Source organism: Hylobates moloch, unplaced genomic scaffold (assembly GCF_009828535.3).
Source record: "Hylobates moloch isolate HMO894 unplaced genomic scaffold, HMol_V3 SCAFFOLD_17, whole genome shotgun sequence".
Taxonomy (NCBI): Eukaryota; Metazoa; Chordata; class Mammalia; order Primates; family Hylobatidae; genus Hylobates; species Hylobates moloch.
Window position 1 is genome coordinate 56,029,286 of NW_026652292.1, and position 23,901 is coordinate 56,053,186.

Consider the following 23,901-nt stretch of genomic DNA (forward strand, 5'->3'; position numbering starts at 1 on the left):
TATAATGTTCTTTTTAAAAATTTATCTCCTTTAGTTATAATCCCCTTGACATTTCATACTATGTATATTTTTAAAATTTATTTTCACTCTTTAAAAAGTTTCTATTACCTCAGTAGTGTATTAATTATGTATTGTATGTTAACTATAAGACAAAACTTGGTGGCTTAAAACAGCAAACATTTATCACTTTAAAATTTTTCTGATCAGAAATCACAAGCATGGGAGCTTCCAACAGAAAGGTGTCCCATGAGGTTGCAATGAGGGTACTGCAAAGGTTTATGATCTTAGCAAAAGGCTTGACTACAGAAACTACAATTCTAAGCTCATCATATGGCTGTTGGCAGGATTCAGTTTTTCCCTGGATGGTGGCTGGAGATTTCCCTGTTTGTTGTCATGTGGACTTCTCCATAGGACAGCTTACAAAGTGACAGCTGGCTTCCTTCAGAACAAGGGATCCAAGAGAGCATGAGAGAGTATTCCCAAAATATAAGCCATCATAATGCTCAAACTTAACTCCCAAAGTGGTATCTTATCACCTCTGCTACGTTCATTAGAAGTGAGTCACTAAATCTAGCCCACACTGAAGAGACAGGAATTTATAAAAGGGTATGAGTGTCAGGAGCTGAAGACCATGGGGGCGCATTTTAGAAGATGCTTACTGGAAGTGGTTTGCCAATTTTTTTCTTCAAGCATTGCTTATTTATTTATCTGTTTTTACATAGTTCTGTTTTGTAATGCATAAATTTATTCTAATTATTTATTGGTTTTCTTTTGTACTTGCTTTATTTTTCCAACTTTTTCAGCTAGATATTTAATTCACTTTCCTTCATCTTTTATTTTTATGGATATAAATATTTATTTAGATAACAATTTTCCTCTTTACTTTATCCCACATACATTGAACTTTTTTTCATGGTATTATCATCATTTGATTAAAAATCTGCCTCCACCTGCAGAAAACCTGCTTCCTGCATGGCCTCCACCTTCTGCTTTATTGTAGGTTCAGAAAGCCTGATTTCTAGCTTCTGGCCTAGCATATCTATTCCTCAGGTACATATAAACTGAAAATTGTAGGATTATCTGTCTTCTTTTTAAGAGATAGTTGTGAGTGTGGTAGAGTGATCACATATCCCATTTTGCGCTAGACAGTCTTGGTTCAGGATTGCTGTCCCAGCATAATTATTACTATTACTCCCTTGACTCTATTAAATTATTTGCTTTGTGTTTTAAAGTATACAATTACACAAATAATGGGGATTAATTGCTGCCTTTCAGTGTATGTGTGCTTGTGTGTGAGTGTGTAGAGATTCTAACTTAACCAAATACCATTTTGTTATAGGAATATGGAGCTCTAAAAATCTTTGGAATGTTTTAAAATGAGCAAACTTGCAAGAAATCAATTTCTGGATAACATCTGATACTATTTATAAAAGTGTTAGCTAAAATTAATTGAGAGCTGTCTCTTGATTAAATGTTCTTTATCCCTAATGAGTTTTAACACGAGTGACTCAGCGTAAGGGATGATTAAGGTCATCAGTTGAGATTCTTAAAACACTTGGATTTGAAAAGAGCTGTTTCTGCCATTATCCCTATCCCCTGGACAAGGTACTTCAACTCTCTGAGGTTTAGTTCCCTATGGCAGAGAAGGATAATAATATCCTAGGATTTTGGTGAGAGTTAAGTGCCTGATAAATAATGGATGACTAGTAATTTATTGTTGTCATTAGTTTTAACTGCTAATATCATGGAGTTCAAACTCTTTTTCAGACTCTTTCTGATTTGGGAATTTTTAAATTTTATTGACAGTAAACAGTTTCAAATTGTTTTTGTTCTGTTTATCATGGCAGTGTTTCCTCTATTTGTTCTGAAGCAATAAGAAACAAGTCCTTAGTCATTTTCTGACATTTCCTTATTTTATTCCCTTAATCTATTACAAAAGAAAAGAAGATGCAATTTTTGAGTGTATTTCTGAAACACTCAATAGTATAACTTTTAAAACATTTATGCATTTTCACAACCAAAAGATAATTTTCAATTGCATCTTTGCTTCATATCTAGATGAAAAGTTACTTCAAGCAGAGCAAAGCTCTCACTAACAATGACTCAGACACGCTCTATGTTCCCATCACTACAACAAGCGTTATTCTCATGGCTGAGCTCATAAAGGAATAATTTAATGGCTCTTAGTAATAAAATTAAGAAATATAGAAACCACTGAAGAGTACTCATTTAACTCACTGTAATAATAGTAATGAACATTTTCTTGCAAAAATAATGTTTTTACAGAAAAATCACTAAAGAGAATAAATTTATGGTAAAATAGTTGAGAAAAAATAAAGCAAAAACCTTTCTTCAGACCATATAACAAAATATGATTTTGATGAAGTTTAATTTAAAATCTAAAGAAAAGTAATAAAACAGAAACCAATACTTATCTGAAAGGCTTTTAAGAAAAACACGAATATAGCAAAGAAAGAGACAAACTACAAAAATGTAAACATTTATACATAAGAAGCCACAATAAAATTGACTGCTGACAGAGAAGGGATCAGTTAATGCATAGTTTAAAGACAATGTGTTAATATATTAATATAGTCAAATATAAAAATTTAATTGAGTGGTGATCCAATGGTGAAAAAATGAGGAAGGTTTTTGCTTTCACAGAACCAAAAGTTACGTAAAAAAATTATTATATGAAATCACAAATAAATAAATATAAACATTCAAATCGTAATTAAGATCTGTAAATAGAAAAAAAAATTACTATTTTGAACCTGGTATCCCCAAGATTTACAGTTAAATCACAATAATATGTATTGTTTCTGGATATAGAAAAAAATGAACTTACTTATATAATAGCAAAGGTAAAAATAACTACAACTGGTTTGAGAAATAGAAATCTATCAAAAGCTTAAATTTTTACTAATCTTGACTTCATAATTTAGTTCTAGGATTTTAATATAAAATGATAACCAGAAATTGGAACTGTGATGTATGTGTAAACATTGATGTTTATTACAAAGTTAGGTAAAAATAAAATCTTAAAAACCCAAATGACCAAAACCAAGACAATTTTAAAGTACTATTTTAGGAGAGCAATGCAATAGACTATAATTGTGTAGCCATTAAAAATTTACTATTGCGGTAAAAGAGCCCACAGTATGATTGCAAGTAAAATAGCATTATGCATCACTGTATGTAGACTATAGTCTAAAGTTTTAGCAAATTATATGCCAACATTCATATAATTTTACACCTATAGCCAAAGTAATTATAATAAAAACTAAGGGAAATATAATGGTAATAAATGTTATTCTCATTTGGACTTCTGACAGTGGTTTTTCCTTTATGGTTTTCTATGTTTCCTATTTTTCTAAGTTAACTCATGTTACTTCCATAAGTAGCAAAAATTAACAAATAAATGTATGATGTTGGAAAATAGAAACTATTCTATACGGAATTATCCTTTTTAATTATGCATTTGAATCACTTTGAATTGTAGCATTGATTAGGTGTGAGCCTATAGACTCTCTGGGTACGTGCTTTCAAAACAAATGTCAAGATACCAAATAACAGTGTTAAACAAGGACCTAATTCCAAACCAGTACCTCTTGTGAATTTCTATTGCCCTTTTGTTTTTGTCCTCACTTGTGTTTCTTAGACGTGATCTCACTCTGTCACCTAGGCTGAAGTGTGGTGGCACGATCTTGACTCACTGAGGCCTCTGCCTCCCGAGTTCAAGTGATCCTCCCACCTCAGCCTCCCCAGTAGCCAGGATTACAGGGGCGCATCATCACGCCTGGCTAATTTGCATTTTTAGTAGAGACAGGGTTTCACCATGTTGACAAGCAAGGCTGGCCCCAAGCTCCTAACCTCAAGTGATCCACCTGCTTACGTCTCAGTAAGTGCTGGGATTATAGGTGTGAAGCACTGTGCCTGGCTGAGAGTGGTTCTAATTTACTGTGCTTTTTTGTTGGTTTGTTTATGCACATGTACTTCTTACTCCTAGTTTTGGGTCACAATGTGGTTTCGATGGCCTGATAGTCCCTGTCCCTCAATTCTCTTCTTGGAACTGAAAGTATTCAATGGTAATGGCCATATCCCTACATCCAAAGCAAATTTTGATGTTTTTCTCTGTTGCAGTTGGCTCTGTTGTTCACTCTCTTTTTAAACCTCTCTCAAATATTTCCCCATGATTCTACTGTCCTATTTCTCCTCAGGTGATTTCTTTAGTTGCTTTTTGTGGATATTTTCTCTTTTTCCTTCCTGTTTTGGCTCCCTTTTTACTTAGAGATGTGAGCTGCTTGTTGGCAGCATAATCTAAGGAATCATATCCAGGCTGTAAAATGCTAAATGATTGCAACCAAAGCTAATGCGTAAAAGCTTTCAGTAGGTAACTTTTTCATCCCCAGTTTGTAGGTTTTCTTCCATGGAACAATGGAATTGGAAGGTGTAGTTGAGGAAATTCAGATTTATAAATATTTACTTTCTTAACACTGACTATGAACAAGCCAGAGATAATATATAATGAATCAGTAGAACCTGAGGATTTGCAAGCTTGCAGGCTCTTTCCATTACCACCTCAGTCCAAATCCTCATGATCTCATTTAATGATTACTGCAGACTGAGCACCAGAAGATTCCATAAGGTGCTGCTTTCTCAGGAATTAATGTTTTATTCATTTGCATGTAGCATGTTCTCATTACAACATCTATAAAGTAAAGTGGAGATCTTCCGAATGAGGCAGCTGGGAGTTTTGGTTGTCAGCTCATTCTTAATTCTACTAAAAATATATTACTGATTTACTTCATTCTTGTTATGAAACAAATATAAAAACTTTGCTATATCTTTCTCATACAATTTTTGTTCCTCTCCTGAATTAACTGTCTTAATACATTTAATTAATTATAGCAAAAATAGAGAAGATTTAATACTCACCTAACTTTTACTTCTTTTTAAAACTAATTTTCTTTCTGACCAAAATTACCCCAAGCTTTCTCCCACTTCTTATTTTTGTCTTTCTAATTACCTTTTAAAATATTCTACAATGAAGAATACATCCTTTTTCTACAGATTCCTTTCCTGATCAGTGGTTTCCACCAGTTCCTTAAATATTGGTTTTACATATATATTATTTCTCTTCTTAATTTTCTTGTCATTGTATAGTCTATTTTAGATAATATTGTGCACTCAGCATTTTAAGTAACATCAACATACTAATGGCTCCAGTGCTATTATTATTATTATTATTTTTTATTTTTTATTTTTTCAAAGATGGAGTCTTGGTCTGTTGCCCAGGCTAGAGTGCAGTGGTGTGATCTCATCTCACTGCAACCTCCACCTCCCGGGTTCCAGCGATTCTCCTGCCTCAGCGTCGTGAGTAGCTCAGACTACAGGCATGTGCCACCACATCTGGCTAATTTTTGTATTTTTAGGAGAGACAGGGTTTCACCATGTTAGCCAGGCTGGTCTCGAACTCCTGACCTCAGTCAATCTACCCACCTCAGGCTCCCAAAGTGCTGGGATTACAGGTGTGAGCCACCACGCCTGGCCTCCAGTGCTGTTATTTTTACATTCTTCTGTCTTGTATACATATCTAACTGAACATGTTACAACATTCGGTGTGAATCAATCATGTATTCATTCTGTGGGATTATCTGAGAATTACAGTTCCTGATTTTAGTAATTAAAATAATGGGATGAAGAAATTGGCACGATAATATCCAAGAGTTCTACTTGACCTCCACATCAACCCCTCATACTAAATTAAGCTAGAAGATGCATTTACCTTGGAAATTCCATACTCAGCGAGTTCAGCTACATGTAAAATCTAACTTCCATGAGCTCTTCTGCCACCTGTTGAATATTATAGGTGTTCTTGTGCCACTTTTCCTTTGTTTATGTATATTCACATTTTATGTCATTTTAGATACATAGTTTAGAACTCACTAAATAAGAAATCATAGATTTCCCCATTATTTTTTAAATGTAATATCTATGCCATGTTTAGGAAGAGGAAGGTGTAGTGAAATTCAGCTCTCCTGGGGGAAGAAAGACCAGCTGGCTTGGGTTCTAAACACAGCTTCTCCACTAACTGCCTGTACGTGCTTAACTACTTTGACAACAATTCCTTTATTAATATTTGATGATCCCTGTGACAGTTAATTTTACATGTCAACTTGGTTGGGCCACAATACAGATATTTGGCCCAACATTATTCTGGATAATTCTGTGAAGATGTTTTGGGGATGAGGTTGATATTTATATTGATGGACTTTTAGTAAAGCTGTTTTGGTTCTCTCTTCTGTGAGTGAGCCTCAGCTAATCAGTTGAAGTTCCTAATAGTACAAAGAATGACCTTCCCTGAACAAGAAGGATTTCTCCCAGTAGACTTCCTTTGGCTGCAAACTGGAACTTTTCTCTGAGTCTCCAGCTTCCTTACTTGATCTGCAGATTTTGAACTTACCAAGTCACCATAATCATCTAAGCCAATTCCTAAAAACCTCTTTCTCTCTTCACCTCTCTCTTTTACTCTTCTCCTCTCTTTCTACCTCTCTTAATCCTAATTAATACACTAATACATATTTTGGTACTGATAATGGACTTCCCACCCATTTCACTTTTAGGAAAACCATGATAAGTTACCAAGACTAAATGTGTGCTAAATTTCTAAAGAGGATTGGTAATCCATTACTCATTGTTTAAATCTTCTTTATATTTTTAAAATGCTTTATTACATTAATATTTAAATGATTATAAAAGGCATGGTAAAATGTTCAGGAAGAAAACCATTATCTGCCAATATACAAAGAGCACTTTGGGGAGGGGATTGGGTTATAAATGTGTAATAGATTGTTTTTATAAACAAACCTGGTTTCTAAAGGAATTACCTAGTACCTAAATCTCTTTGCTTCATTTAATTATTTTGCAACATAATTATGGTGTTCTCAATTTTCCTAAGAAAGGAGTTTTATTCAAAGTTGCACTATATTTTCTAAATGAAAATGCCATACCTGCCTTTAATTTCTTTTGTGTATTGTCAATAGAGTTCAAAGAATTAACATTATTAAATAATGAATTGTTTAATTATTTAAGTAATTGTTTCATTAAAAAACACACACATAATTCGTTCCATTTCATAAATGCAAAATAGTTAATATAATTATGAAGGTGGAGAAATCAATGAAATGATTGCGTTATATTCTACAAACTAATTAGCAAAGCTGTTTTAAGAAGATAACTATCATCTTTTTGGTAAATAGTCTTATTTCTCATTTTATCAATTGTCTAAAATTTCTTGTTGGTTGCTAAAGAAAGACATACATTTTTCTGTTTCTTAAACATTGGTTTTAGTGTTGTAAAAATCTCAACATTGCTTTTTGAAAAAGTAAGCACAATCTTCAACCATGTGAAGAAAAAAATAGAAAGTGTTTTAATTCTAATACATGACATCATAAAGCAACAGGAAGAATAGATGTTTATTGTACCTTATTATGTGCCAGAAACTTTTCCGCACTTGAGATACTAAGCAATTAAACAAACAAGTCATTTTCTCTCAATAGGAAATACAGGACATAAACAAATACATATGAAATAAATTATATAACATGTAAACAGTATACATTTTTTGAAAGTTAGAAATATAGAATTGAGTTCATGATGCTGTTAATATTAGGAGATGAAAAAGAATATTTCTGATAAGATGGAAATTGATGAGATACCAGAATCAAGTGAGGGAGTAACTCATGTAGATATTTTGGGAGAGAAGAAGTTAAAGACAAAAGCAAGTACAAACACCATATCAGAAAAAAAAATAAAGTTACTAATATTCAGCTTCTGATATTAAAAATAAGATCAGGCAACAAGATTATAGATTGGAAAAACAGCCATTCTTAAGAGAGGAAAATATATTTCCGAAATTCTTTTAACTTTTGTTTAAACATATTAAAGGTCATGATGATTGACTATCAGAGTAAAATTCTATAATGACCCTCAGTTACCATTGTATCTTGAGTGTGGTTATGAACTATATATAATGGCATAGTCAGCCCTTTGATTAGGTTATTTTAACACAGTTGACTTAAGGAAAGAAGATTCTCTTGAGTGGACCTGACCTAATCAGGTGTGTCCTTAAAATTGACTGAGCTCTGCTTAGCAAAGAGATTTGAAGCATGAAAGATGACCAACATGAAGGGTATTTTCCTAGACTGGCTTTGATGATGAAGAAGGTCATATGATAAAGGACATAGGCAACTTCAAGAAGATCAGAACATCCTCTGATCGACAGTTGAAAACTGTCTTACAACTGCAGAAACTTCAATCTTACAATTGCAAAGAACTGGAACCTACCAAACTATGTGAACTTGGAAGTAGACCCTGAGCTGCAGATGAGAACATAGGCCCTCTGCCACATTGATTCTAGCCTTTTGAAACTCTGATGAAAGAAATGAACCATGCCATGCCTGGACCTACAGTACTGTGAGATAATAGATGGGTATTATGTTATGGTTCTAAGTTGCAGTAATTTGTTATGAAACACTAGAAAATGAGTACAACTGTAATAATAGAATTTTCTCCATAGTGTAGACTATGACTACTGTTGCTTTATGTTATGAGGCATTACATTATAGGAACAGTGCTAAAAGTTTCACACATTACATTATCTGGAAAGTTTAATGTATATTCCATTGTATATTTAATAATTAGAAAGAGGGGAGTATTATGAAACTTTAAAATAGTACAACTGTCAAATTCTAAATTTAATCATTAAAGATATCAAATTATTAAATCAGAGTAAAGTGATAATTGATGGCAGTAAAAATTTATGCAAAAACATAATATTTTTATTTATTATTATTATTACTTTTTTGAGACAGAGTGTCACTCTGTCGCCCAGGCTGGAGTGCAGTGGAGCGATCTCGGCTCACTGCAAGCTCTGCCTCTCGGGTTCACGCTATGCTCCTGCTTCAGCCTCCGGAGTAGCTGGGACTACAGGCGCCCGCCACCACGCCTGGCTAATTTTTTTTGTATTTTTAGTAGAGACGGGATTTCACCGTGTTAGCCAGAATGGTCATAATCTCCTGACTTCGTGATCCGCCTGCCTCGGCCTTCCAAAGTGTTGGTGTTACAGGCGTGAGCCACCGCGCTCGCTCAGTAGAATTTATCTTTATAAAAATATGCAGCTGTGGAATGTGTTATAACTGGGATGAACGTTTCTCTGGATGGACCAGTACGAGGTCATTCCAAATAAGCTGGAAAGTTCAGCGTGGTCACAGAGATACTCAGTTTTCCTGAGCTACCTTCTGCACCAATGTGAATCACCAGCAGATATAATAGAGTCCTTGAAGCCGAATACCTCGTAAATGAGAGTGGGTGAACTAGAAACCATGGGCTCTGACAAATCTAAACAACACATGATCATATCACCTCCTAACTACATCACCAAATGCTAGAAAAACATATAGTGAGCTGCTGAATAAGGAATGTTACCTTAAAGATTAGCGGAACAAGAAAACGCCACAGAGGATCGAAGCAGTCTTCTCAAATACCACCAAGTTACAGAGCCTCACCCAAACACTAGATGCAAAAGAACTATCTTAGATAGGTGCAGGACATGAGGAGAACTATTAAAGATCAAGCATTTTTACTTAGAGTGGCTGAACATTACTTAAAGTGACTATTTATGTTATTATTGCCAGCCTAATGTTAGTTGATGAGATTGTGAGATTATTCATTCTATATATGGAAGGTAAGGGCGTCTAAAATAGTTACAGACAAAATAAAAAAGCTATATTGTTGCTGGGTATCCAAGTCATAGTGTGAATAAATGTGTGATATCAATACATAAACACATTTGTATACATACAGACAGACATATATAGACATACACGTTTATCTCAAAATCTATAATTATTGTACTCAGCTGTTTGGGCTGCCATGTGTGACTTCACAAAGATTTATTTCTCACAGCATTGGGAGCTGGGAAGTTCAAGATCAAAGTGTTGGCAGATTTAGTGTCAGGTGAGGGCTCTGTTCTTTCTCCGCAGATACTCATTGTATCTTCACAGGATGGAGAGAAGAAATCAGAGACAAGTACTCCTTTACTTGCTGTAATAGCTTTTTATAAGGGCACTAATCTCATTGTAAAGTCTCCACCCTTATGACCTAGTTACCTTCCAAAAGATCTCCATCCTAATTCCATTCCACTGAGGGTTAGGATTTCAACATATTAAATGTGGAAGAACACATACATGCAATCTGTAACAATTCTCTCTATTCACATGTAAGTAATCTATATTCAATTTATGTTTTCACATACATGTTTTTCACATAAAAATTGCGAATGAGCAGTGTGCTAGTTCTTCGAGTTCTAACAGTTTATTATCTTCAAGTTTAGAAACCTTTTGTATGCTGTTTACTTTGATAATTTATATGGCAATGAAAATTTATCCAAAAATGTAAATAATATAATCAATTCAGAAAATGCTAACCTGAGCAAGCCCTATCTCAAAATCATTATTGTATTACCTAGTTATGCATAATTGATACTTTTTCTATTTATTACAGAAAAGGTTGAAAGTCAAGCATATTTAGTTGCAGTCAGTCTTCAGCTATTTTTTTTCTTTAAACAGAGGTAAGCAATATCTAGTTTCTAATTCTGGTGGCATCTGAAGTCAACATGGAGTTCTGCAGCTCATTAGAGTACTATACCAGTATGAGAGTTTATTTTTATTTTTATTTTTACTTTTTCCTTGTTTCTAAGTCCAAGTGTTCTTATTTTCTACCTTGTCAGTACTGGACACAGTAAATGCTCCCAAATTTGGGGTTTTGGAAGGCAACCAGGGTAGCATTCCATTTCCTTAGCAATAAAACACTCACATATTATCACTGAATAAGATGCCATTCCATCTATTTGTTAACCTGATACAAAAACTTAACATTTTTTTTAATACATGCGTGAAAAGATCAAGAATTTCAAGTTGGGAGGCAAAGCTCATATTTGTTCCCTACCTAATCATTCTTTATGAAGAATAAGATTTAAATATGAATTTAGAGTACAGTATAAAATCAGACACTAATTTTCTAAGATTAATTAAATTTGAAAACAAACAACTCTTGTTACAAATACAAATCAACATTTGTTGATTCATAATAAATAATCATTCACAATTGTATTTTCATATCTTAGTCCCACTTGGAATTTATTTCATCCCTGGAGAATAGAATTTGGGAAAGTGTTATTCCAGTTTCAGGAAGATTTTTATACTGAGAAAAATGTTTTATAAATCTATTAAAAATTATTTTTCCTCTATGTATTTCTATTTCTGCTTCCTTTGTATCCCTATAGTGGCATCCAAAAATGCAATTATTTAAATAGATAGAAGGCATCTTTTAAATTTTAACTTATATTTGTAGAACAAGATAAGGTCCTCCTTATTTCAATATCAGTAAGTCTCAACATTTGATTCCAAATAACAGTTTCATACCCAAATCAATAAGTGACTGTTTTGTATATTCAGAATTCACCTCAACAGTATAAATTTATTCTCAAATATATATATTGAAAATGATAGAGAACAGTAGGAGATTTTTCTATCACATAAAATGTCCTGGTTCATTAATATGGTCAATATACTGTCTCAGTGGATATTTTTCCTATTACAATATACAGTGAAAATAGCCTATAATATTAATATATCAAAATATATTCAAAAGTTGATTAGATATAATTGTGGCCTAGAGGTGTATGTTGGAGGGCAGACTTACATGTAAAATAAATAATTAGTGGAGTGCATTTATACATCCATGTCAAATAAAAGCTAGAGAATAAATAGACTACTGGGCAATAGGAAATAGAGTTAAAGAAAGGGACAAGAAATATTGACCATGAAAAGTGTAACAAGTTGGTTGTTCTAGGTTGTTTTCCCGCTCTCACAACCTATATCAGATTAAACAATTGATTTTTATAGATTTTTCTTCTTAAACATTTTCAAATCAGTCTCTATCTTTCCCATATACCATTTACCAATTATAAGTTTTCCTGAACTTATCACCTCTTACCATGATAAAGTGTCAGAGACTGAGTTTACTCTTCCACCTTAAAGAATTAAAAAAAATACATAAAATACATGAAGTAAATATTCTCATATTTTGGATCACACACAAGGCATGGCATTGAGAACTGAGAGAAAAATTACGCACAAGTGGAACCATATGATCACTCCATCTTACCGACCAAAGGCAATTTCTAGGAAAAAAATACAAGGAAACTTAAATAGAGGCTGGCTGTATTTCTTAGTTGAGAAACTTCAGAGCTCAGGGAAATCAAGAGGGCTAGAATTCACAGGCCAGAGACCAAACAGTGGGAGGCAAAGAGAGAACTGTGGAGACATGCAGTGTTTCCCTCAAATCTACAGCTGAGTAGATTTGACATAGAACAATCCCTGGAATTTATATATCAAGTAGAATAATCCCTGTAAATTATACAGGATCAAAGATCATTCACATTCCCACCAGCCAGAATGAAAAGAGCTCTTAATACACAAGGTTTCAACTCGAGTCTACAAAATATTAATGATTCTCTAATGGGGCCATGTGAGCTCTAGATGAGAGCTATCCTGAACTCCCCTAAAAAAGGTTAAAAATGTGTCTTGACTGGTACAAGATGGTATCTTACTGTGGTTTTGATTTGCATTTCTCTGATGATTACTGATAATGAGCATTGTTTTCATGTATTTGTTGGCTGCTTGTATGTCTTCTTTTGAGAAGTGTCTGATCATATCCTTTGCAAATTCATGTCCTTCATAGCAACATGGATGCAGCTGGAGGCCATAATTTTAAATGGATTAATGCAGCAACAGAAAACCAAATACTCCATGTTCTCACTTATAAGTGAGAACTAAACATTGAGTACACATGAACATAAATATGGGAACAGTAGATACTATGGACTACTAGAGCGGGGAGGAAAAAAGGAGGGCATGGGCTGAAAAACTGTCTATTGGACACTGTGCTCACTACCTATGTGACTAGATCCATGCCCCAAACCTCAGCATCACACAATATACCCATGTAACAAAACTGCACGTGTACCCACTGAAACTATAATGAAATTTGAAATTATTTTAAAAATATGCCCTGAAAGGTTAAAATTGCTTTTAAGTAACTCAACTACATTCCAGAACAAAGCCCAGAAATATTTGAAGGAATGCAAATAATTTAAATACAAGACACAGTAAGTTGAAAGATTAGGCAAAATATTCCACGCAAATATTAATAACAAGAAAGCTGGAGTTAGCAGATGAGTATCAAGTTTATTTCTTTTTTCTGAATCTTTGGAAGTATATTGTAATTAAGCTCAAATCCTCTTGTTTTGTACAACTAAAATTCTTCTTGCAGAAACATTTTTTTCTAAAGTAAATTTATTATTAGATTCCCTGGATATATGGGTAACATATATATTATACCTGCAGAAATTCTGAGTAAATTGATATTTTTAATACTTTCCTGGTAATGCCAATCAGAAACTACCAGCAGTGTGAGCATGTCATTATTTTGGTTAAAAACATTTGATAGCTTTCCACCTCTTACAGAACAAAATATAACCAATTTTTATGCTATACATAATTCTTTAAGGCACAATCCATGCTTATTGCTGTGGTACTCTCTTCTTATAAATATTTCTCTTAACACCATCAATATCAAAATATATATAACTTCTGATTCATAGGACTAACTAATGACAGAATAGATTAGATAGTTATTTTTTAAATTGTTTATTAAAAGTAAATAAAATAAGTTGATGTTATGATTAGATATAAGGCAGAAAGTTGAGAATGTGCTCAATTAATAGTTATATCATGTCCACTATTTACAGACATTACTCTAGGGACTGAGTGTACAGTGGTGATAAAACAATCCAATTCCCTTAACTTATAAAACTTATATGTTAGAAGGATCAGATTAAAAATGGCAAACTAGAAAGCTCCAAGCCCTTTCCCCTCAACAGAGAAATCAAACAGCAAGCAAAAGCTGGCTAATATATGAGCCAGCTGGCTTGTTGGAGCTCCCTTATGGGAACTCTGGAAGACAGTTCAAGATCCATAGCATGATAGACTGGATTAAGAAAATGTGGCACATATACACCATGGAATACTATGCAGCCATAAAAAAGGATGGGTTCATGTCCTTTGTAGGGACACTGATGAATCTGGAAACCATCATTCTGAGCAAACTATCGCAAGGACAGAAAACCAAACACCGCATGTTCTCACTCATAGGTGAGAACTGAACAATGAGAACACTTGGACACAGAGTGGGGAACATCACACACGGGGGCCTGTCATGGGGTGGGGGGAGGGATAGCATTAGGAGATATACCTAATGTAAATGAACAGTTAATGGGTGCAGCACACCAACATGGCACATATATACATATGTAACAAACCTGTATGTTGTGCACATGTACTCTAGAACTTAAAGTATAAAAAAAAAGAAAGATCCATAGTAAAGCCACCCAGTGGGAGCTCTGGAAAACAGTCAGAAATACACAGTAACCAAGGGAATGGCCAATGAAGAGAAAGCCACATTCAAAATAGAAGGGAAATTTATGGTATTTTCGCTCACTTTTGCCCTACCCCTTTCTCTATACAGCGTGGTCTTTGTCTGGAAGACACAGAAGCCCAGTTCCCAGTTCCCATCTTTGAACTGGAGGCAGCACGGGGGACATTATTGGCAAAGTTCTCGTCTGTCTTGGGGATGCTTAAAGGACTGGTCTATGTTTTGCCTCTCTCAGAGGTCAGGTAGCAGAAAGTGGTTGAATGCAATGGGATTTGTTCATAAAAGCTACAGGGAAAACCAGATCCACAGATACGCAGGAAAAGGTATCATTGGTGGAGATACACATTAGACCATCTAAAGCCACAAGGAGTGGCACAGATGAGGCTCTTTGGGAGTTCCAAGATAATTAAAAGCAACCATATGTACAAGGTATTAGAAAAGCCGCATGTATGTCCAGACAAGACAAATTGTTCAGAAAAGAACTGAGAAGACCTTAAGTTTTTTTCATGAGCTGCTCCAAAGTTTCAGAACATGTCCTATTACTTAGTAAAGAAGTTCCCTAGCATGGGACACGTCTGCAAAGACTGAGAAAGGTGGCATGTTTTTTTTTTTCCTTTTTTAAAAAACATGTTCAACCTTTCTGTGCTTCTAGGTTTTTATATCTGTCTTGAAATAGTATATATATGGTTTATTCATTAACTCTGATGATCCTTTTTACCTTTAACATATATGTATATTATCATTTATTTTGATAACTGATAAATTTTGACCATCTTATTTCTGTTCTAAGTAGTTTTGTGATTGTTTTGCTTCATTTCATGATGACGATGACGATTTAGTATTTTCCCCTTTACTTTAGTGTCTGCTTTTGTGTTGTTTAGATTTTTCCTCTTTTTGTTTGATTTACCTTTATTAACTATGTTTTATAGGTGGGAGAGCCTCAAGGTGACTGACTAGCTGTATCTAATACTCGCTTCTTCTATAAAGAACCAAAATAATGAGTAGATAATTTTACTTTGAATAGATCATTTATCACAGAACATTAGAATTTAACATAGAAGTGACAGGAAATACCAAAAGCAGAGAAGGAGAGGGAAGCAAGGCATCCTGCAAGGCCGGGATTGGCTGAGATCCTGGAGAGTTTAGGTGTTCCAGGTTCAGAGGTTCTCTGCTTTAGAGAATGCAGAAAAATGGTAAGGGAGAGGCCCCAGTGGTCCAAATTCTCACTGTGGACTCCTGCAATTCCAGCAATGAGAGAGGCCCTGGACCCTCAAGAGACCTGAGATTAACATAGGGAGTTGCCTGGAGACCATAAATGACACTGCCCCAGAGAGTGCTCACAACAGGTCCAACAAACCCCTGACAAACCCCTGAGCCTTAAGAAGCTACAGCATGAGCTGGGCATGGTGGCTCACGCCTGTAATCCCAGGACTTTGGGAGGCCGAGGCAGGCAGATCACGAGGTCAGAAGTTCGAGACCTGGCTAGCATGGTGAAACCCCGTCTCTACTAAAAAAAATACAAAAAGTTAGCTGCGCATAATGGCGTGTGCCTGTAATCCCAGCTACTCGGGAGGCTGAGGCAGGAGAATTGCTTGAACCCGGGAGGCAGAGGTTGTAGTGAGTCAAGACTGCATCCTACCTTGGGGCCCAACAGTCCCAGTACTTCCACATTTCTGGAGCCTCACTGACATTCCCTGTCCACAGCTGCAACAGCAAGGGGTGAGGTGGGAACCACTGGCAGCGACCCTGCCTCTCCTAACAGAGAAGCAGCCAAAGATTTTCATATGCCCTAGGACAAATTCTACACCTACAGCTGCTGCCACCACTGTGGGCTACTGAGAGCTCAAGTATAAGCAAAGAATGTGCCCTCTCCCCACACCAAACCACTGCCTATAGCTTAAAGCAACCCTGCATTCCCCAGTGGCAGAGCTTCAGTGTTGCTACTGCTCATTCTGCCAAAGGGCCTGGATATTTCTCTGCCCCTGCCTACTACAGCCAGCTCCTGCATACACCACTAGGAAGTGGGGAGGGAGGGGTGAGGAGAGATCCACTCAATCTAGCTGTCTAGCTCCTCCCTCACAATGCATGAGCAAGACAGCTGGGGGCCTAGAGACCCACAGCCTAATACACTCTTAGCACCTGGATACTCCTTCCAGTGACTGGAGTTGGGTTTACCCAAACAGTTGCTACCACCACATCTGGTACTCACCTGCATGGACCACCAGTAGGTCTAAGGGCTGGCCTTCCCTGCCTGTCACAACCATCATCAACACCAGCGTGGACAATTTGGGTCCCAGAGGGTTGTCCCAACACTGCTACTGCCATTGCCCACACCACACCTGCTTCCCAGGGACCCAAGAACCCTTTCGGGTGCTTGGCCCACCACTGTTATTCCTGGCAATTGAGCAAGCCACTTCGTTGCCCTAGAATTGGCCTATCTGGACCTGCTAACACAAGTGCCAGCATACACCACCCTGACACCCAAAGACAGGCATGCACATGGCTGCCACCACTGGGGTCCCAAAACTGGCCCACCTGGCATCCTAGTTCCCAGCAACTTCACCACAGCCTCTACTAACAACCAACCAACCTTAAGCCACCAAGTAACTCACAGACATCATATGATGCTGTTTACAGCCAAAGAAATCATACAGAGACTGCACTACAAAGTACACCCAGAATCAAAGCCAACATTCTCTACCCAACCAACACCATAGACTCATCTTCAGGAAAAAGTCCTCCCATACAAAAGCAAATTCAGAAAAAAATATTGGAACAAAAGACTGATAAACCAGATGCAGAGATATCAATGTGAGTATACAGGAAACATGAAAAAACAGGAGGTATATAATTTCTAGAGGAACACAATAATTCTCCACCAACAGATCCCAATCAAAAAGAAATTTATAAAATCCTGGAAAAAGAATCAGAAATATTGGTGTTAAAGAAGCAGAGTGAGATATATTAGAATGCTTAAAAGCAATACAAATAAACTATTAAAAAATCAGGATATGAACAAGAGATTTACCAAAGAGATAGATATCTTTTAAAAATATAGAACTGGAGAATTCATTAAACAAAATACAAAATGCATTCAAAAGCATCAACAATAGACTAAGCAGAAAAAAAGAATCATAGAGAATGTGAAAACAGTTCTTTTGAAACAACCCACTCAGGTGAAAGTAAAGACAAAAGAATAAAAGAGAATGAGCGAAGAGTATTTACATGTAGGACACCATAAAGCGGCAAAATATTCAAATATTCAGAGTCCCAGAAGGTGAAGAGTAAACAAAACTGTTAGAAAACCAATTTAATGAAATAAGAGATAAAAACTTCCCAAGTCTAGCAAGATAATTAGATATTCAGATATAGGAGGCTAAATGATAGCCAAATAGATAAAATTCACAAAAGTCTTCTCCATTGCACATTATAGTCAAACTGTCAAATATGAAAGACAAAGAGAAATTTCTACAAACAGCAGGAGAAAGCATCTAGTCACTTATGAAGAAGAAATCCTCCATCAGACTAACAGCAGATTTCTCAGCAGAGATTTTACAGACTGGGAGAGAATGAGATGATATAAGAGATGTAAGAAACAAAACAAAACTGTCAGCCAAGGACATTATACCTAGCAAAGTTATCCTTTATAAATGAAGGAGAAATAAAGTCTTTCCTGGAAAAGCAAAAGTGCCAAGAATTCATCACCATTACACCAGCACTACAATAAGTGCTTAAGGGAGTCCTATACCTGGAAGCAAAAGATTGACACCTATCATCATGAAAACACACACAAATGTAAAATCAACTGGTAGAGAAAACAGACAAACAAATAAGAGAAAAGACTGAAATACTGCCACTACAGAAAACCACTAAACAACAATGATAAACAATAAGAGAGAAAGAGAAGAAAAAACATATACAAAACAACCAGAAATTAATTAATACAATGAGAGAAATACACTATCCTGGCACCCAATGCCAATCACATATTAATAACAATCTTGAATATAAATGAATGAAACTTCTGATTAACAGAAATAGACTGGCTGAATGGATAAAAAAATGATTGTATTTTTCCGTTTTCACACTGCTGTATAGAACTTCCCAGAGACTGGGTAATTTATAAAGGAAAGAATTCTGCATGGCTGGAAAAGCCTCAGGGAACTTACAATCATGGTGGAAGGGGAAGCAGGCACCTTCTTCATAAGGCAGCAGGAGAGAGAGAGAGCATGTGAAGGAGGAACTGCCCAACACTTATAAAACCATCAGCTCTTGTGAGAACTCACTCACTATCATGATAAGAGTATGCAGAAAACTGCCTCCCTCATTCAATCACCTCCCTCCAGGCTCCTCCCTTGACATGTGGGGATTAAAATTCAAGATGAAATTTGGGTGGGGACACAGAGCCATACCATATCAATGACAGGATTATATGCTGCCTATAAGAAACTCATATCACTTTTAAAGATATACATTGACTGAAAATAAAGGGATATTTTAAAAATTCCATATTAATGGAAACTCAAAGTGAGCCGGAGTAGTTATATCAAATAAAACAGACTTGACATCAAAAACAGTAAAATGAGAAAAGGATGATATTACGTGATGATAAAAGGATCAGCTCAGCAAGAGATATGAGCATTCTGAAAATCTATGCACGCAGCAAAGGAGCACCCAGATAAATAAAGGAAATATTATTAGATCCAAAGAGAGACATAGACTCCAATACGATAATAGTTGGGGACTTCAGCACTCCATTTTCAGCATTAGACAGACCATCTAGAGAGAAAATTAATAAAGAAATGTGAGAATTAAACTACACACTAAACCAAACGGACCTAAAAGACTTTTACAGAACACTTTATTCAATAGCTACAGAATACACATTCTCATAATCAGCACATGGAACACTCTCCAAGATAGATAACATGTTAGGACAGAAAATAGTTCTTAAAATATTTTTAAAAATTAAAATCATATCAAGTGCCTTCTCAAACTACAATGGAATAAAACTATAAATCAATAAAAAGAACTTGGGAAGTTGTACAAATGCATGGAAATTAGACAACATGCTCCTGAATGGCAATTTGGTCAAGGAAGAAATTAAGAAGAATAAGAAAAAAAAGTCTTGAAACAAATGAAAATCAAAACACAACATACAAAACCTATAAAATACAGCAAAAACAAAATGATGGTATAGTATTTTTTTCATGTGCTTTTGTATTCTGTTTGCTAGTATTTTGTTGAACATTTTTGCACCTAAGTTTGTCAGGATATTTTCTTGCCTGTAGGTTTTTTTTTTTTTTCGTTATTTTTATTGTATCCTTGTCTGGTTTTAGTATTGGGGCAATGTTTGCTTTACAGAGTGAAATACTAGCAAACAGAATACAATAGCACATGAAAAAAATACTGTACCATCATAATGTGGGATTTATCCCAGGGAGGCAAAGATGATTCAACTTACGTCAATCAATAAATATGATATGTCACATCAACAGAATGAAGAACAAAAGACCTAGAATAATCTCAATAGATGCAGAGAAAGCACTTGATAAAATTCAACATCATTTTATGATAAAAACCCTCAACAAACTAGGTATTAAAGATACATACCTCAATCCAATAAAGACCATGTATGACAAAACCACAGCTGACATCAAACTGAATGGGGAAAAGTTGAAAGCCTTTTCTCTAAGAGATGAAATAAGAATGCCCGCTTTCATCACTCCTATTCAACATAGTACTGGAAGGCCTAGCCAGAGCACAGCAACCATGCAGGAGGAAAAAATATGCAAACACACACACACACACACACACACATATACACATACTATATATATATATATATACACACATACATATATATATATATATATATATATATATATGGCATCCAAATTGGAAAAGATGAAGTCAAATTGTCCCTCTTTGCTGATGACATGATCTTCCATCTAGAAAAACCTAAAGACTCCACCATAAAACTATTAGATCTGATTAATAAATTTATTAAAATTACAGGATACAAAACCAACATACAAAAATTAGTAGCATTTCTATGTACCCATAATAAACTGGCTGAGAAATAAATAAAAAATGGGCGATTAGATGGGGCATGTGGAGAAGGAGAACACGCCCTGCACCTGGGCTTCTGCACTGACTGAGGAAGTTAACAGGCTTGTGCTGGGACAACGTCTATAGCCCAAGCCTCACATTCCTCTACCTGACCTAACAGAGACCCCCACACCCACTAAAAAACAAACACTGTTGGGTTCAAAGGAAGACCTAGCACCGTTTGGTATCCTGGAAAAACTGATCCCGCAGTACCTCCTGTCAGAGGAAAATGTAGCTGAGGTGCATTCATCTTGATGAATCCATGAACTCAGAAAGGTGGATCCAAGATCCATCTTCAGACTTGAGGCAGCTCTTGGCCTCCTGCTGCTGCCTGCTGGTGCTGGCTAGTGCAGGAAGCAGACCTTATTTGCACCTCCTGTCCAAAGAACTAGTCAACTATACCAACAAACCAAACACCACGCAACAGGCCAGGCACAACTTCCACAAAATGGAATGAGCTACCTGAGGAGGCCGTGTGGTACCTTCCTGGGCAGATCCAAGCTACCCCAGAGAGTTAAGTTTGCTAGGACATAAATCTGCCTGAAAGCTTTGATCCATAGGAACAGTGGCCAGACTGACCTCAGAGAGATCAGGGACCAGGTCTCCTATGGCTTTTGCTGGACTTTGGGGGCTTTGGAAGCCATCTCTGACTGGATCTGCATCCACCCCAATGTGGGAGGAGCTCAGGGAAGGAATCATGTGGAGGTGTCCGCGGAGGACAAGCTCACCTGTTTGTGTGGGGACGGCTGCAATGGTGGTTATCCCAATGAAGGTTGGAACTTTTGGACAAGAAAAGGCCTGGTTTCTGGTGGCTTCTATGACTCTCATATAGGCTGCAGACTTTTCCCATCCCTCCTTCCCTGTGAGCACCACATCCATGGCTCCATACGTGTGGAAGGGAGGCTCCCCCAAGTGCAGCATGACCTGCAAGCCTGGCCAGACCGACAAAGAGTTCTTACGGTATCTCCGATAGCACAAAGGACATTATGGCCAAGATCTACAAAAATGACCCAGTGGAGGAAGCCTTCTCTGTGTATTTGGACTTCCTGCTGTACAAGTTCAAAGAATACCAAGGTGTCACTGGAGAGATGATGGAGGCCATGCCATCTGCATCCTGGGCTGCAAAGTGGAGAACAGCATGTCCTACTGGCTGGTTGCAAATCCTGGAATAGGGACTGGGGTAATAATGGCTTCCTTAGTTTTTAACTTTTATTTTAAGTTCAGGGGTACATGTGCAGGTTTGTTACATAGGTACACTTGGGTCATGGGAGTTTGTTGTGCCGATTATTGCATCACTCAGATATTAAGCCTGATACTCATTAGTTATTTTTCCTGATTTCCTCCCTCCTCCCACTCTCCTCCCTGCAACAGGCCCCAGTGTGTGTTTTTCCCCTCTATGTGTCCACGTGTTCTCATCATTTAACTTCCACTTATATGTCTATCAATGATAGACTGGATAAACAAAATGTGGTACATATACACCATGGAATACCATACAGCTATAAAAGTGGACAAGATAATGTTCTTTGCAGGGACATGGATGGAGCTGAAGGCCATTATCTGTGACAATAACTTATTTAAAATCCTCAGAGGACAAGATCACTATGGAATCGAATCTGAAGTGGTGGCTGAAATTCCACACACTGAGCGGTACTGGGAAAAGATCTAATCTGCTGCAGGCCTGGCTGGCCATTCCTGGGGGAGTTTTTCCCTGAATATAGTCAGGGATGGGGATGAGATGGAGGTAGAAGTGTGTTTTATTTTTTGAGTTCACATAAAATATAAGTTTTAGACGTGGCCTGAACTGGATTGGGCCTAATCTATTCATGACCCATCAGAGCTATCTTCCAATAACAGACACCAAATCCCGGATACCTCCCAGCCCATTCAGTGGACTGACAGCCATAGTGCAGACAGTTAGACCACATAAGCCACTGCTGCAAGCACCATGTGTTTTTTTCCCCAAAGACTAGTGCTGTTTGTAGTGCCTGCTGCCCCGGCTCTGGCTGCATTTCCCCACTCCCCCTCCACCTCCCCTACCTACGCATCTTCAGAGAGCAAGACAGAGACCCAGTGATGGAAAGTGGAGTTTGTAACGAGATGACAAACTCCCCCCTGTGAGCAGTACCTCTAAGCAAGTAGCTTTACACATTTGCGACAAGTTCAGAGGAGATATGATGGTATGGTAGCCCTTTGGAGAAAGTCACATTCTCCTAGGGCCCCTGCAACTATCGAGCTTTGCAATGTCAGAAACTATCTCTAGTCTTGCCCCTGGCATGATTCTTTTTTAATAGGAGTTTTATTTTTGTGCACCTCAGCCAATCATGTTAATGAACAAGTTTAACAGTTGAAGAAACTATACTAGTTTTTTAGATTGCCTCCTAATGTCTTGGCTTAAAGCAAAATTGAGTGGTTATAATCTGCTTCTGACCTGCTGACCTACTGACCACAATGAAACTAGTTTCCAAGAAACCAGCTTTTACTTTTTTTTTTTAATTACTGCTTTACTCTGTCAAGTTAATAATATATGTCTGTGCCAATAAAATCTTTCTCCTTCAGAAAAAAATAAAGAATGCAATCTCATTTTCAGTAGCTAAAAAAAAAAAAAAAATACCCAGGAGTAAATTTACCAAGGAGGTGAAGATATCTGTAAGAAAAACCACACAACCCTACTGAAAGATGTTGAAGATGACACAAACAAATGGAAATACATCCCATGTTCATGGATCAGAATAATTAATATTATTAAAGTGACCATACTGCTCAATGCAATCTGCAGATTCAGTGCAATCCCTATCAACTTACCAATGCTATTTTTCACAGAAATATTAAAAAAAAATCCCAAAATTTGTTTGAAACCATAAAGGAGCCCAAATAGACAAAGTAATTCTGAGAAAAAAAGAAGAATGTTGGAGGCTTCACACTACCTGACTTCAAAATGAATTACAAAGCTATAGTAACCAAAACAGCATGATACTAGTATAAAAGAAGACATATACACTAGTGGAACAGTATTGAGAACCCAAAAGTAAAGCCACATACTTACACCCAGCTAATTTTTGACAAATGTACCAAAGACACGCACTGGGGAAAAATGCTCTTTTCAATAAATGGTGCAGGGAAAATTGAAAACCCATATGCAGAAGAATGAAACTAGACCCCTATATCTCACCATATATAACATTCAACCCACGTTTGATTAAAGACTTAAATGTAAGACCTGAAACTATA

At 36.4% G+C, this 23,901-nt stretch overlaps 1 pseudogene; it reads left to right on the forward strand.

The window, feature by feature from the left end:
- The window catches only part of LOC116456762 (cathepsin B-like), a 95,739-nt pseudogene extending 73,400 nt beyond the window's left edge, over positions 1–22,339 (forward strand).
- The last annotated feature ends 1,562 nt before the right edge of the window (positions 22,340–23,901 follow it).